Here is a 13,706-nt window from a genome sequence, read left to right on the forward strand (position 1 = left end):
TACACTGAATATTGTCTGATACCTGGGAAAGGATCAACAAACGTGAAATGCCATTTTACCCGTGCTAAACACACCCCCAGTGACTGTCTGAATTCAGGCCTTTGAGTTTCAAGAAGAAAAGCCCTGCTTGACTTACCTTCTCCCTTGGAGCTGGGAGACAAGCCTGGCAGGATGGTTGAGCTCCCAAGCTCTCCGATGAGATCACGAGTTCAGAATCCAATCAACTTACCTGCTCTCAAGCGCCTCTGTCTGCAGAAGACTCGTAGATTTCTGCAGAAATACAGCTCAGAGGACTAGCTAAAAGCACAGACTGACAGAGAGCAGAATTCATTTTCAGTTCAGAAGAATCTCATGGACACTCGCGTGGTATACAACATTGGACTCCGGGTGTGGGGAGAAAAAGTAGATTTCATCGCTCATGCCTCCTGAATGAAAAGGGAAGCTATTTATTAGGAGAAAAATGTTTGCGAATCACAGATCTGACAAAGGGCTTATATTCAGGATATGTAAGGAATTTTTAAAAGTCAACAGTAAGAAAACAAACAACCCAATTAGGAAGTGGGATAGGGACTCAACATAAGCGCGTAATACAGTGTTGAACATCATAAACCTTTAGGGAACTTCAAATTAATACCAAGATGAGATACCAAATCTCGTATTGGAAAGGCTAAAATCAAAAGTCCTGGCAACACCCGGCGCTGGTGAGGGTGGAACTCTCACACTTTTAGCAGGTGGGAATGCAAAACAGCACAGTCACTTTGAAAAACAGTTTGGTAGTTTCTTAGAAACTTAGACATACATTTACTTATGACCCAGCAATCCCACTCCTGGGTATCTACCCTAGAGAAATGAAAAGCCTGAACATGCATGCTTAGAGCTGTTCTATTCACAACTTCCCCAAAATGGAGACAGTGCAAATGTCCTTGTGTGGATGAATGGATAAACAAATGGTATCCCATGCAATGGCCACCTGCTCTGCACTGAAAAAGCACAGACTGTCGATAGGTGCCTGTCAGCTTCATGCAAGATGGTGCACTGTGCTACATGCGAGAAGCCCATCTCAGAAGGCTACAGGCTGCGTCATTCCGTTTACAGGACACCCTGCCAAGGACAAACTACAGTGAAGGAGGACAGATCCTTTCTGTCAGGGATTGGGAAACATCCCAAAGGAAGGGGAAACAACAAAGGGGCAGCACCTGGGCGTTTTCGGGGGTGATGGACTTGGCCTGTGCCCTGGTCACGGTGGTGGTCACCTGAATCTCTCCATGTGTTAGAGCTCATAGAACTGTACACCAAAAGAAAACCAGGCTGGGGGCTTCCCTGGTGGCACAGTGGTTAAGAATCCGCCTGCCAATGCAGGGGACACAGGTTCGAGCCCCGGTCCGGGAAGATCCCACATGCCGCGGAGCAGCTAAGCCCGTGTGCCACAACTACTGAGCCTGCGCTCTAGAGCCAGTGAGACACAACTGCTGAGCCCGCGTGCCACAACTACTGAAGCCCGCGCGCCTAGAGCCCGTGCTCCGCAACAAGAGAAGCCACCGCAATGAGAAGCCCGCGCACCGCAACAAAGAGTAGCCCCCGCTCGCTGCAACTAGAGAGAGCTCGTGCGTAGCGACAAAGACCCAACGCAGCCAAAATTAAATAAATAAAATAAATACATTTATAAGAAACAACAACAACAACAACAACAAAAAGAAAACCAGGCTGATCTTACTGTATGCTAATTTGAATAATCCAGTGGTAGATTTTGAAGTAGGTGCATCTCTCTATATTCTTTGAATAAATACATCTTGGGTGAAGCTAACAAAAATTACATCAAATGCTATATTAGAACTTTCGATCAGCTGCTCAGGCACTGCTCTTTTCTAGAGAGCTAGTTTTCTCAGAGAACTGTTACTTACGAACTTTAGTAACCAAACAGCGGCTCCCAGCACATTCAAGGGCAGGAAACAAAAGGACACTACTGAGACATGGTCAGAATCCTATGACTTGCCTGTGTACACAGGCTAAGATGATCACACCTCCCAGAAAGAGTCTCTTCACATTTCAGTCACTGAGATCTGTATTTCAACCAGTTAGTTCAGTTCTTCTGGGCCATCGCCATCCTGTTACACAAACATTTGGTGTCAAATATTTGGAAAATGATCTTAACCCAGTTAACTCCCAGCCAATTTCCACGTGTCACAAGGAGTCTCTCAAGATGATATTTCTTCACGTAGAAAGTCAATTCTCAAATAAAGAAAAGATTTCACACACACACACACACACACACACCACACACCTTGTAAAAAAATACTGACACTTTAGAAACTGACTCACAACTAACCCACGTTTGATCATTCTTTTCTCTCTTCTTCTCCCTCCATCCACTCTGTGAAATGAATATTTGGCCATGCTATCTGTACGTGCCCCACGAGCTTCTCAAACCACACACATGACGTGACTCGTGAGCCTCTACACAAGGCATTAACCCCAGCCAGCCCTGTTGAAGTCGGCTACCTGGGGGCAGGGGGGTGGCTGGGGCAATGAATTCATCATCTCACCCCATTTCATTCCTTCCACAGTCACTTGCCCCACATGAATAAGGATCTTGCACCAACTCTCTGCTTAAATCACCGCTGCCTCGAGTCTCCATCATCATCTCACGTGGCTTCTGAGGACAGGGAACAGATTTTAGTTGAGATGAGTGAAGCCAGAGAGACAGCCCATTGGTCAGAGCTTCAGTTTGGGAGGTGATGTCTCTCGATGTACTGCTTCCCCACTACGATGAATAATTTAAAAGTCAGCTTGGCTTGGCTCTGGTGCCCCGTTGTTCAGATGTTAGCAACTAGATGGTGCTGTATGAAGGTATCTGTGGCTGTGATCGACACTGCGACAATCAGTAGACTTTAAGTGAAGCAGGTTACCCTCCATAATGGGGCGGGGGGGTGGGGGGGAGGACGCTTCTTCCAATCAGCTGAAAACCTTAAGGGCAGGGATTGAGGCTTCCTGAGGATGAAACAATTTAGCCTCAAGACTGCAGCCGAGAAACCCTGCGTGAGACTCAAAGTTGCTGGCCTGCCCTGCGGATTTCGGACTCCAGACTGCAACCTGATTTCCAGCCAGCCGACCTGCCCTATAGATATCAGAACTGCCGGCACCCACAATCCCATGATCCAGTTCCCTAAAATAAATCTCTATCGGTTGTGTTTCTCTGGAGACGCCTGACTAATACGCCCCCAATATGTCACATCTTTCTCAGTCCAACCCAAAGACATTGCCTGAGTCACCATATTATCCCGCGCCAGGTGCTGTGGATTAAAGAAGTGTGATGGGGGATGCTGCTGTTTTTTTAGTGCCTTCCACGTGTCCGGTCATGGGCGCTATAGGTGTTTTACATCCGTTATCTCCCTCAGGTCTCCCAACAAACCTCACCAGCAGGCAGAGTTATTGCCATTTTACAGATGAGGAATCTGAGGCTGAAGGAGAGTGACTGGGCTGGCAGGGGCTGCACCGGAACCCAGCTTGAGTGTAAACTGCGAATTCTGGGGTGGAGGGAGATGGCTTTGGGGAGAGGAGTTTGGGGACAGGTCCCAGAGAGTTTCCAGTGACACGGGGGAGCAGCAAAACATCACACCCTTTGCTACCAGCCCTGGGCACCCTCCCGCAATGGAAGCAGCCCCAACCCATCTGAGGACAGAACTGGCATGAACTGAAGGACGCACACAACAGAAGATGATGTCCGTCTGTGGCTTCCAGTTGGGAAGACGCCCCAAGGAAGAGCCAGGCTTCTGGTGAGGGGTCATCCAGGTGTGAGGGAAAAGCTCGAGGAGCGTGGCAGAGAAAGAAAGAGCCTCTAGGGCTGGACGCAGATGTCTCATGTGATCTTGAAGTTCTTCCTGGAGCTCCTGCAGGGCAAGGCCTGACCTACAACCTGCCCCGTGGCAGCGTCAGTAGTTGTTATGACAGGGAACGTGCCAGCACATTTCTACGCGTGCCTCATTCCATACTCACAAATACAACCCTCCTCAGTTCGTATCGTTATTAAGAATAATTAACCCATTTTCAGGTGAGGACAGTAAGGCACAGGGGGCCAAGTAAATTTCTCAAGATGATATGATAGCAAGTGGCAGAACTGGGCTGAAAGGAAGGTTGTCTAGAATCAGAGCTAGTGCCCTTACCCACGACACCATACTGTTCCCTCAGAAAAGGAAAAAAGGAAGGAAAAAGAAAAAAGGAAACCCACGATGCTCACTATATCAGGAAGTCTGCTTTGGGCTGTGAGTAAAGAGAAAACTCCTCAAACCGGCCTAATCGGAAAGGTAACGCACAACCACACGGCATGAAGCCAGGAGACAGGGCAAGCTCAGGCGCAGTGTACATATACACAGAGAGCAGTGGGAGCACAAAGGAGGGCACGGGGGGAGGATAAGGCGCAGGAGTGGCTACAGAAGCAAGGGGAAGACGAGCAGAGCAGAGGGACAGAGCTCCCGGGGACCTGCCCCAGGACACCGGTCAGCGGGTTCACACCGTCCATCCTGCTGATGGGAGCCCGAGTGACAGCTACACCTCTCACCCACGAAACAAAGCAGCCTGGCTGTCCGGGCTGTATTCATGCAACAAATACTCACCCAGGGCCCACCTGGTCATCAATGCCCTCAGCAAAGTGCCCAAAGCAGCCACAACCTAGGACAGACCTCAGTCTCAGGAGGCTCAAGATTATCCAAGATACCAAATCAAGGGGAAGAAAAGTGGGGAAGAGACGACACCAGACACTCCCAACAGAGTCGGGATAGAAGACGGGATGCTCCTCACCCGCTCCAAGGAACAGAAATTTGAGCCGAGGATTTTCAGTGTTCGCTCGTTGACAGTACGCGTTTTCAGCTGAGAAACGGCTGCTATAATAGTTATGCACCAGGAAGGGGAAACGTGGGTGTTACTCTGGTACAATAGGGTTCTGGACAATGTGGGGATAAAAGACACAAACAGCCCCTGGACCAACGGAAAACTGAGCAGAGAGATTTGCTCTAGCCCCTCGTTTCGGATATACTGTTTGCAACCAACAAATTGACAGCATAACAACAGCTACATTGCTCTGGGCGTGTACCTCACGTCATCATCACCCGCAAGACGGTAAACATGTTCTGAGCACCTGCGGGGCACCAGGCTCCAGGACCTGTGCTTTCGCAGACTTTGTGCCCACGGGAACATTTCACGCAGGAAAACGGTCCTCAAGGAGCTCACAGTATGGCGGGCAGGGAGCCAGACTGAAGACAGTGGCGAAACAAGCGTGATGAGAGCCTTGGCCGCCGGAGCCACAGGATGCTGGGATCAGGTGGTGAGGAATGGCTTCGCCCGGGGGTGGGATAATATATAATAGTATTGTCCCCATTTGCAGATGAGGGAACTGAGGATCAGAGAGGGTAAGCATCTCGCTCAAGGTCACACTGCTAGGTAGTGGTCCTGACCGGTTTTCACCTACGTCTGTTAACATGCAAAGGTCTCTGCACTATTCATTATACCAATCTCTCTCTCTCTCTCTGAATGTTGTCACCTATTTTAATTCACCATCACCACCTTAAACATTCCCTTGGCTCTACTTACTCCTTTAATACATAAATAATCTGCTGAACAAAGTACAGATTTCCTTTGAGCACATCCAGCCTCTCTCCACTTTATAAACAAAATTTCCTCGCCGGGCACGTCGGCCCCACCCAAACCGGAGGTTTACATTGAGTCTGTATCGCACTCACAAGCTGGGTAAAGAAAATGGGTCACTGAGATCTGCAGTTTTACTCACCTATTTCACACAGTCTCAAGTACAATTTTAAATGTAGCCAATATTCAAGGAAAAACAGTAGAACCACTGCTTCCCTAAAACAGCCACTCACAAAACATTTCATTGAATGCCAACGCGTTCTAGGTAGGAGACCCAGCCCCTCTCATAGGGAGTTGTGGAAATTCTTTTCCTTAAAATATGGAAATCCTTTCTTTTTATCCATTTTCTCTGTTGCTGGTGCCCTGAGAGACTCAGGCAAGCAAAGCCACTTCACTTTTCTATTTCTGACAAAACAAACAAGCAAAACAACCCTAACCCACAGGCACACAGACACATCTAATACACCCAATAGAGGTATGTCAAATATAAGGAAATGGCTATTGGAAATACAAACGGAGACCCCCTAACTAATCATAGATCCAACTTTCTGACCACAGTAGAGGTCTACTGCCCAGGATCAGCTGTACTCCAGAAAACCAGACCACCAAAGACACCTTCCTTTTCTAATTGTTATACACTGCTGCTTGTCGATTCATGTGGTAAAAGTTTTCAAAATCATTCCACACCAACACAGGAATCAAAGAGCCTGTTAAAAGTATGTACCCATTCCTAGTCGTGTCACATCACGACCCAATTCTCTCACACACTCACGAGGAAGAATTCCTCTGGTGCGTTCAATACAGGAAACGCATTTGCCTTGAAAACACTTCAATTATTTTGTCTCATTTTGTGAGGTGGGACATGAGGTGGGGAGGGAGGTGATGCCAAGGAAACAGACAAACTATTTCTGAACCTGTTGAACACTGATTCTAGCCCAGTTATCCCGGGGGTCGACCAAGGCCCACTGGAAGTTTCAACACCGTCTCTTTCGGCTTAAAAAATGGCAATCCCCAACCAGAGAAAGAGAAATAAGCCATACACAGACTGTCCAACAGGAATTCTGATACTCAAGAGGTAGGGCATCTGCGGAAAGCAACTGTTCTCTCAGAGAGAGCACCGATCCCAACTGGCTAAAGAGAAGGATTCTGGTCCTGTGACACTAACGCACACCTGGTCGGTCCTAGGGAGACGTCTCCCTCTGTCTGCGTGTCTGTCCCTGTCTCCATCCCTCACTCTCGCACCTTCTTTCCCGGGATCAGGTTTCCGCCATCAGGACGCCAGTGCACCGCCTCCCATCCTCAGACCTGGCGGGAAGGCGGGAGTGGCGGAGGTGCGGGCCGCGCCGGGAATAGAAGGGTTAAGACCACCGAGGGGAGGAGTCCTCCGGCGTCCTATAGAGGCTACCCGCCCTCCACGGGAGGAGGAGTCTGCGGGTCTGCGTCTGAAGTCATAGGGATGCGACATTCCCCGCCCACCCCCCGCCCCTTATAGAAGTAGGGTCCCCTTAGGCCTTCCCTGGGTTTTAGTGGGCCGGGAGGGAGCCGGGAGTGGCCTGAAGGAGAGTAGGTTCCTCCCCGGGGACGGCGGCAGTAGGGCTGGGGGATTCGGAGAAGAGGAGGCAGTGCCCGCCCCTCCCGGCCGCGCACCGGAGCGCCTCTCCCAGGAGCTTGGAGAGTAGAAGGGACGATCGCTTCTGGAGTCGCAGGAAGAGTTTCCGGCCGCTGGAGATGACCTCGCAGACGACGCATGGTCGTGGTGGGCTATTGGGGTTGGAAGGGGGGTGGGGGCGGGCTGCTCCCTGACTGCCTGGTAATTTGTGTTGTTGCGTGCCTACGTGAGAAGCAGCTCCTGTTACTTGATCTTTTTCTTACCTAGTTCTTACCAGTCACACCCCGTGTGATACATCACACTGGGAAAGACAAAACACAAACTAATAAAGAGACTGACTTTATTCTACCAATTGCAATTGGGAGAGCACCCCAGATCTGAAGATCAGACTGTCAGCAGGGTGGTTTTGCACTGTACTTCATTTCATAGAGAGTAGTAGACAAGTTACAGTGGGGACGTTTGCAGGTGGGAAAACCGTTCAGGGGAAGTCTCAGTCAACTGAACAGGAAATGATTATCTTTGTGACTAGCTACTTTCAGGAGGACTGACTTTTAATCTCAGTTACTAGTCATGAGACAAAAAACAAGGAGCTGGAGGGTCTGTATCTGCCCTTTAAGGAAAAGGAGGAAGGTCTGTATTTGGCCTTGTAGCAGGTAAACCCAGGAGTCACCTGAGACTTATGAGAAGCCTTATCTTGAGTCATAAGGGGAAGGGTGGTCCTTTGCAGTAAGCCATTTCGGGAACACAAAAGTCTGCAGAGATTTCTTTACTGTGGCTTTTTTCAGGGCTCAGGTGAAGTTCAACCTTGTCAACGCGGTAAACATGAGCCAGGCATCTTTCATGCCTGTCCAAGTAGATAAGTCTATAAGCAGAGAGCTTCCCTTTTTGCCCTGGAAGTAATCGACGCTCGAACAGCACTGTATAGTTATCGAAAGGTTATATGTTTGTGATCTACATGAAGGAAGCAAAAAGGAGTTATTATCCCAGAATAGGACCATCATCCTCATCTTACAGTTGAGGAAACTGAGCCACGGAGAGGTTAAGTAACCTGCCCAAAGTCACAGAAGGAGTAAGTGGTGGGGCCTCGATTCAAATCTAGGTATCTGTGGCTTCATCACCTCCCTGCTAGGCAGCCACACACCGATGGTTTCCAGTTCCACCTATCAGGCTCAATCCTCTCTCCTAAACTACAGACTTCCCTAGTCAACTGACAGGTCCACAGGGAGACTGCACTCAACAAGTGCTAGGCAACTTCTGGGACACTGGAGATGACTTCACAGCGAAGAGAAGTGTTAGACAAACTTGGTCCCAAAGGCCCTGTGCCCACTCCCTGGAGGGAGTGAGGGGCTAGAGGAGGAAGAATTGGAGGGTCTGAAGGGGGGGCTCTTTCTCTGAGAGACAGGCTGATGGACTGCCATTCTGCATGCATGTGACAAACACTTGTTACTTTGAATGTATTTATTTTTCTTTTACAGTTGGCAATGCATGGTACATGGTGAAAATACACAAAGCAGATAGGTAAAACCAAGCAGATATATGGAGGGAAGATACCTTCCCATTGTACCTAGGGAGTACCTGACAGTAAAACAGCGTGCTGCTGTGTAAAAGGAGGACATTCTCATAGACTAAATAAATGAAACGCCAGCCCCTGTAGGCCAGCTGTTGTACCGTACTACTGTACTTTTCAAGGCACTGTGCTGTAAGATTAAAAAACGTTTTCTTTAATAAATAAATAAATGAAACAGAAATTAGTCTTTTTCTTAATTATTAGTCTCATTCCCCTATCAATCACTGTTGAGGCATCTTGGGCACAGAGTGGTTAGGTCAGCTCCCCCAAGTCATTCAGGTAATACGTGTTTGAGCCCCAAAGGCAAGGAATACTCAACAAGTCCAAACTGAACCCATCCACAACCCCTCCCCACATAGCTGCACCTCCTCTACTGTTGCCTAACTCAGGGCAAGGCAGCCTTCTCCCCAGCTGCTTAGGCCAGAGATCCTTAAAGCCATCCTTGCCTGCTGCCTCTCTCTCACCACCCTCTCAATCATCAAGCCCCACCTTTCTGCCTCCTAAGTCTTTCTAAGTAAGATCCTGACACTGCTCTCCATCGGCACAGTGAGTTCCCTAGTCCACGTCACCCTCATCTCTCTCCTTGACCACCACCAGCAATCCTGATGCTTTCCAACGCTTTGTCTATCCTACTGCCTGAGGAAGCTTTCTTAAGTCCTAACCTGGGCATGACACCCCTGCTCAAAACTCTGCAGGGGCTGCCCGCTGCTCTTAGGATAATGTCCAGCCTCCTGGACTAAGCACAGCAGGCCTTGCCTGCCCCCAAACGCCTGATCTTCACCAGACCCCCTCCTTCTGCTCCAAGCCCCACTTGATATTCCAGCGCACCAAGACCTCTTTCTGTTCATCAGATGGCCGGTGTGCTCACACTCGTCCTCCCTCGCCACCCCTGCCCGCCCCCCCACCCCCGGCCCCCACCACCCACAGATTTCACCACCTCACACGTGCAGTTCCCTCCACCTTACATGCCCTCCCTCCCTCCTCATCTATCTGATTCCTTCTTAGGTTCAGCTGTCAGGCTGGGTAGAGCAATTTCCATTTTTCCTGGGGAGTACCTGGATGAAAAGCCACAGTTACCAGATTTGATATTTTTACCGAATGGAAGGTGATGGAGATTTCATTATGAATTCCCCACATGGACACACGTTTTACTGTGGTTCACAACGAGCTGATTTGAAATGCAGTCTGATGGCTGAGTTTTTCTGGGAAAGGCTTCCTTGCTAAGAACAGGATACAGACAGAAAAGCTCTCGCCTTATGTTATACGGGCCCACTGTTGCCTTTGAATATGACCTTTGGAATTTGGCCCCAGTTTTGGAAGCATAGAGGGATCCAGGGTGACCACCTGCTTCACAGTGAGGAGGGATAAGCTGAACAATGGGGAAAAAATCTGTCACTTTATGGTATCTGTGACCCAGTAAATTGAACAGGCTTTGAACTGCCCTACGCATGGACTTAGTTTTGATGAGATTTTCACTATAGTTTATAGTCCGAGTTTCTGTTAGGACAGGAGAAAGTATATATATATATATATATTTATTTATTTATTTATTTATGGCTGTGTTGGGTCTTCGTTTCTGTGCGAGGGCTTTCTCTAGTTGCGGCAAGCGGGGGCCACTCTTCATCGCGGTGCGCGGGCCTCTCACTCTCGCGGCCTCTCTTGTTGTGGAGCACGGGCTCCAGACGCGCAGGCTCAGTAGTTGTGGCTCACGGGCCTAGTTGCTCCGCGGCATGTGGGGTCTTCCCGGACCAGGGCTCGAACCCGTGTCCCCTGCATTAGCAGGCAGATTCTCAACCACTGCGCCACCAGGGAAGCCCCAGGAGAAAGTATATTAACGGGTCCTCCCTATGCAAGGTTTGATTTACTAGTCCCCTGTGGTCATCAGGGAGGCAAGGATCAGCTGCGCGCTCAGTATGGGGACCCTCTTAGGGAATCTGACAGCACCTTCCTGCAACTCCTTAGGTGTCCCCACTGCTGGTTCTGCCTGCTACAGACCCAACTGTGAGGACTGACTTCATTCAGTACAACTCCTCTGAGCAGAGCACACCTAAGTATGAAATGAAGTGTGTGCCTTTGATATGTAAAGACAATTAAAGAGATGGAAATGGCACCAGTTCCACCACCACTACCCCAACCCCCACCCCAGCCAGAGGGTGGAGTAGATGCCCAGAGGTCCCCGGCATGCTTACCTCCACACTGATGTGTCCCTAACACAGGGCGCAGTGTAAAATGGTTCACCCGGAGCCTAGTTACTGAGCTAATAATGGGAGCCGGGCATATGCGGTTTTATTTCCCATAGATCCAGAGAAGTATCAACCCCCGCCTTCCACAGACAAGGAAACAAGCTCAAAGAGGTTAGGTCACTGATGCAGTAAAGGCTGGATCTGGGAGTCAAGCCCTAGTTCTGCCCGACTGCAAAGCCCGTCTTCTTTGCGGTCACGACAACCCACCTGGCTTGTGATTCAGGTGCCGGGATGCAGATGTTGTTCCGTGACAGGAAAGTCATGACTGTCCCAATACCATGTCCACCTGTGAAATGCAGGCACCCAGTAGGGCAAAGCCACCCTGAAAGGTTCTAAGACCCTCTCTGTGTTTGCCTTCGCAGGAGCTGCCTTGCAGCCAAGAAACTGGAGTCCGCCGGCGCAAAAGGACTGCCTCAGAGCCAACGGCCGGGCAGGACTTCAGCCTCCCCTGTGGGGAGGCACTCTGCCATATCAGAGAGGCTTTGCAATCAACCCTCCCCCAGTTATGTCTCCACCAGTCTCACTCTATTTGTCAGATGTAAGGAACTGAGAGGCAAGCAGAGGCAGAGGAAGTGTTTTTAGTGGCTGCATGACAGCTCTGGAGCTGACCCAGCTGCCATGGTGGTCTGGAGCCAACAGACTGAGAATGGAAATCTGGCTCCACCCGTGTTCATGTCTCTGCTCTTCAGCTTGTGTCTGTCAACTGTGGGTGATCCAAGTGCCACCTGAAGAACCTCCCCACCCCGAGAAGTGTGTCCTGACCAAACACCCACACACCACACACCCCCGCACACTATGGCAGGGGTCAGAGGCTCTCTTCTGTGTTCCTAGGGTTCTGTGATTTAAATCCTGCCATGGCTTTTCTCACACAACAGGGGGCAGTCATCTGCTTGCAGGTTGCAGCCCCCATCATCCCTGCATCCCCAAACTGACCCCAGTAGCGGAGACCTAGTGTCTGGTCGGTGCTTCGAACTTGTTTCCTCAATGAATGAAGGACCTCGACTCAATGTACTTGGTCAATAAAGGGTAGCTCTTCTTGGACCAGTTATTTCTGTGTTAAAACTGACACAGGAGAATGGAGTAAACAGGGCATATCTCGAGTCAGATTCTCTTCCCTTTGGTGGGGGGAGGAGCATTGCATCTTTCATACGATCCCTAATTCCGGAAACTCCTAATCAAAGAGGCTGCAACGTTCATTACACACGTGTGGGTCACTCTGTTGCCCCATCAGCCACAGTTCTGGCCTCACAGCGGAACCTGGGTCAAGATCCTTAGAGCACCGAATGTTCACTGAATGTCTCCCAAGTACCAAGTGGCTGGTGCCCAGTGTAGGCCCCGCAACTACGCGTCCAATCGATGGACTGTTGAATGAACGCAGGCTGCTAGTGGAGTCTGTGACGCTGTGCCCAGAGCACAGGTGTCCATGGAGTCAGGGACATGAGCACAGTTAGGAAGGGCATGTCCAGTCCAGGTGAGGCCATCAGCCTCACTCGGAGCTGCCCCTCACGCGGTCCTCCTAGTTCCTTGCTTGCTCCACCTCGACTCTCTCTGCTCTTCCCCCACGTCCTGCCTCTCACTCCTTCTAAGGCCTGGCACAGGCTTGTCATTCAGTATCTGTGATCCCTCCTTGTCCTTGTCAGTCAGCTGACTGAGCAGATACCCAGCTGACCAATTTATGTATCCCCAGCCATCCAGCACAGTGCCTTGACCACAGTTGGAGCTTGGTGAACGATTCAATGAAAAGTCACTGTCACACACACATACCACACACACACACACACACCACACACACACACCACACACACACACGCACACACACAGTTACCATCAGACTTATCCAGGTCAGTGCACAGTGCCTGGGCAGCCACCCTGACCTGGATTAGGACATAAGGAGCACTGGTAGTTTTGCTAGAGGGCAACTTTGAGCTTCCCTCAGGTGCCACAGCACCACTCTCAGCAGGGCTAAGAAGCTGTCTGTGTCTGTTAGGGGTAAAGACTGAGACTTCCTGCCTTCAGACACTCAGCGCCCCCTGGTTAGGGTTGATGGCGGTTCCTCAGGACGCTCATCACTAAAGTGCCGTGACGCCCTCCCAGAGCTCAGACCAGGAAGCCTTCTCCCAACAATAATGGAGTACCCTACCCTGTTACAGAAATGGGAATTATAGCTGTTTACCCCTCTTAATGTGGTTTCTCCCCTTTGCATTCACGTCCACATTTCTTCCCTGAGTCACCCAATCCAACTCTGCTAATTCCCAACGGGTTACTGCACCAAGCTGCACCTGCATCTCACTTGCTGTGCACAGCTCTATCTGGGAGGGTCGGATCTACCTACCGAGCTATGTATTTTCTGTCTCCCTTCCCTTCTGAATCTGGAGGCTCCCAGGCATCAAGAAAAGTGCTCCAGTTGGCCCACAAAAGGGGCGGTGCTGCAGGGGAGGCTGCGACTCTCATCCACAGCCTGGGTCAAAGCAGGACTGCGTTATAAGCGCCACACGCTGCCCCACTGCGCCACGGAAGCCAAAAGAGCAAAGGTCTAAGAAGTCCTAGTACAGACACTTATGTGGATAGAACACCAGCCTCTTCCTAGGGACCTGTGAGCTGTTGTTTGGTTTGGGCTTATATCGTCCATGGCCTTTTTCACAACGCTTGC

General features: G+C 50.1%; 1 long non-coding RNA gene across 1 annotated transcript; it reads left to right on the top strand.

Annotated features, from left to right (window-relative positions):
- The first annotated feature begins 7,115 nt into the window (after positions 1-7,115).
- On the top strand, positions 7,116-12,095 carry LOC132357323 (uncharacterized). The gene is made up of 2 exons (XR_009500208.1): positions 7,116-7,393; positions 11,419-12,095. It is a non-coding gene; the product is annotated as an uncharacterized LOC132357323 (long non-coding RNA).
- The last annotated feature ends 1,611 nt before the right edge of the window (positions 12,096-13,706 follow it).

Source organism: Balaenoptera ricei, chromosome X (genome assembly GCF_028023285.1).
Source record: "Balaenoptera ricei isolate mBalRic1 chromosome X, mBalRic1.hap2, whole genome shotgun sequence".
Lineage (NCBI taxonomy): Eukaryota > Metazoa > Chordata > Mammalia > Artiodactyla > Balaenopteridae > Balaenoptera > Balaenoptera ricei.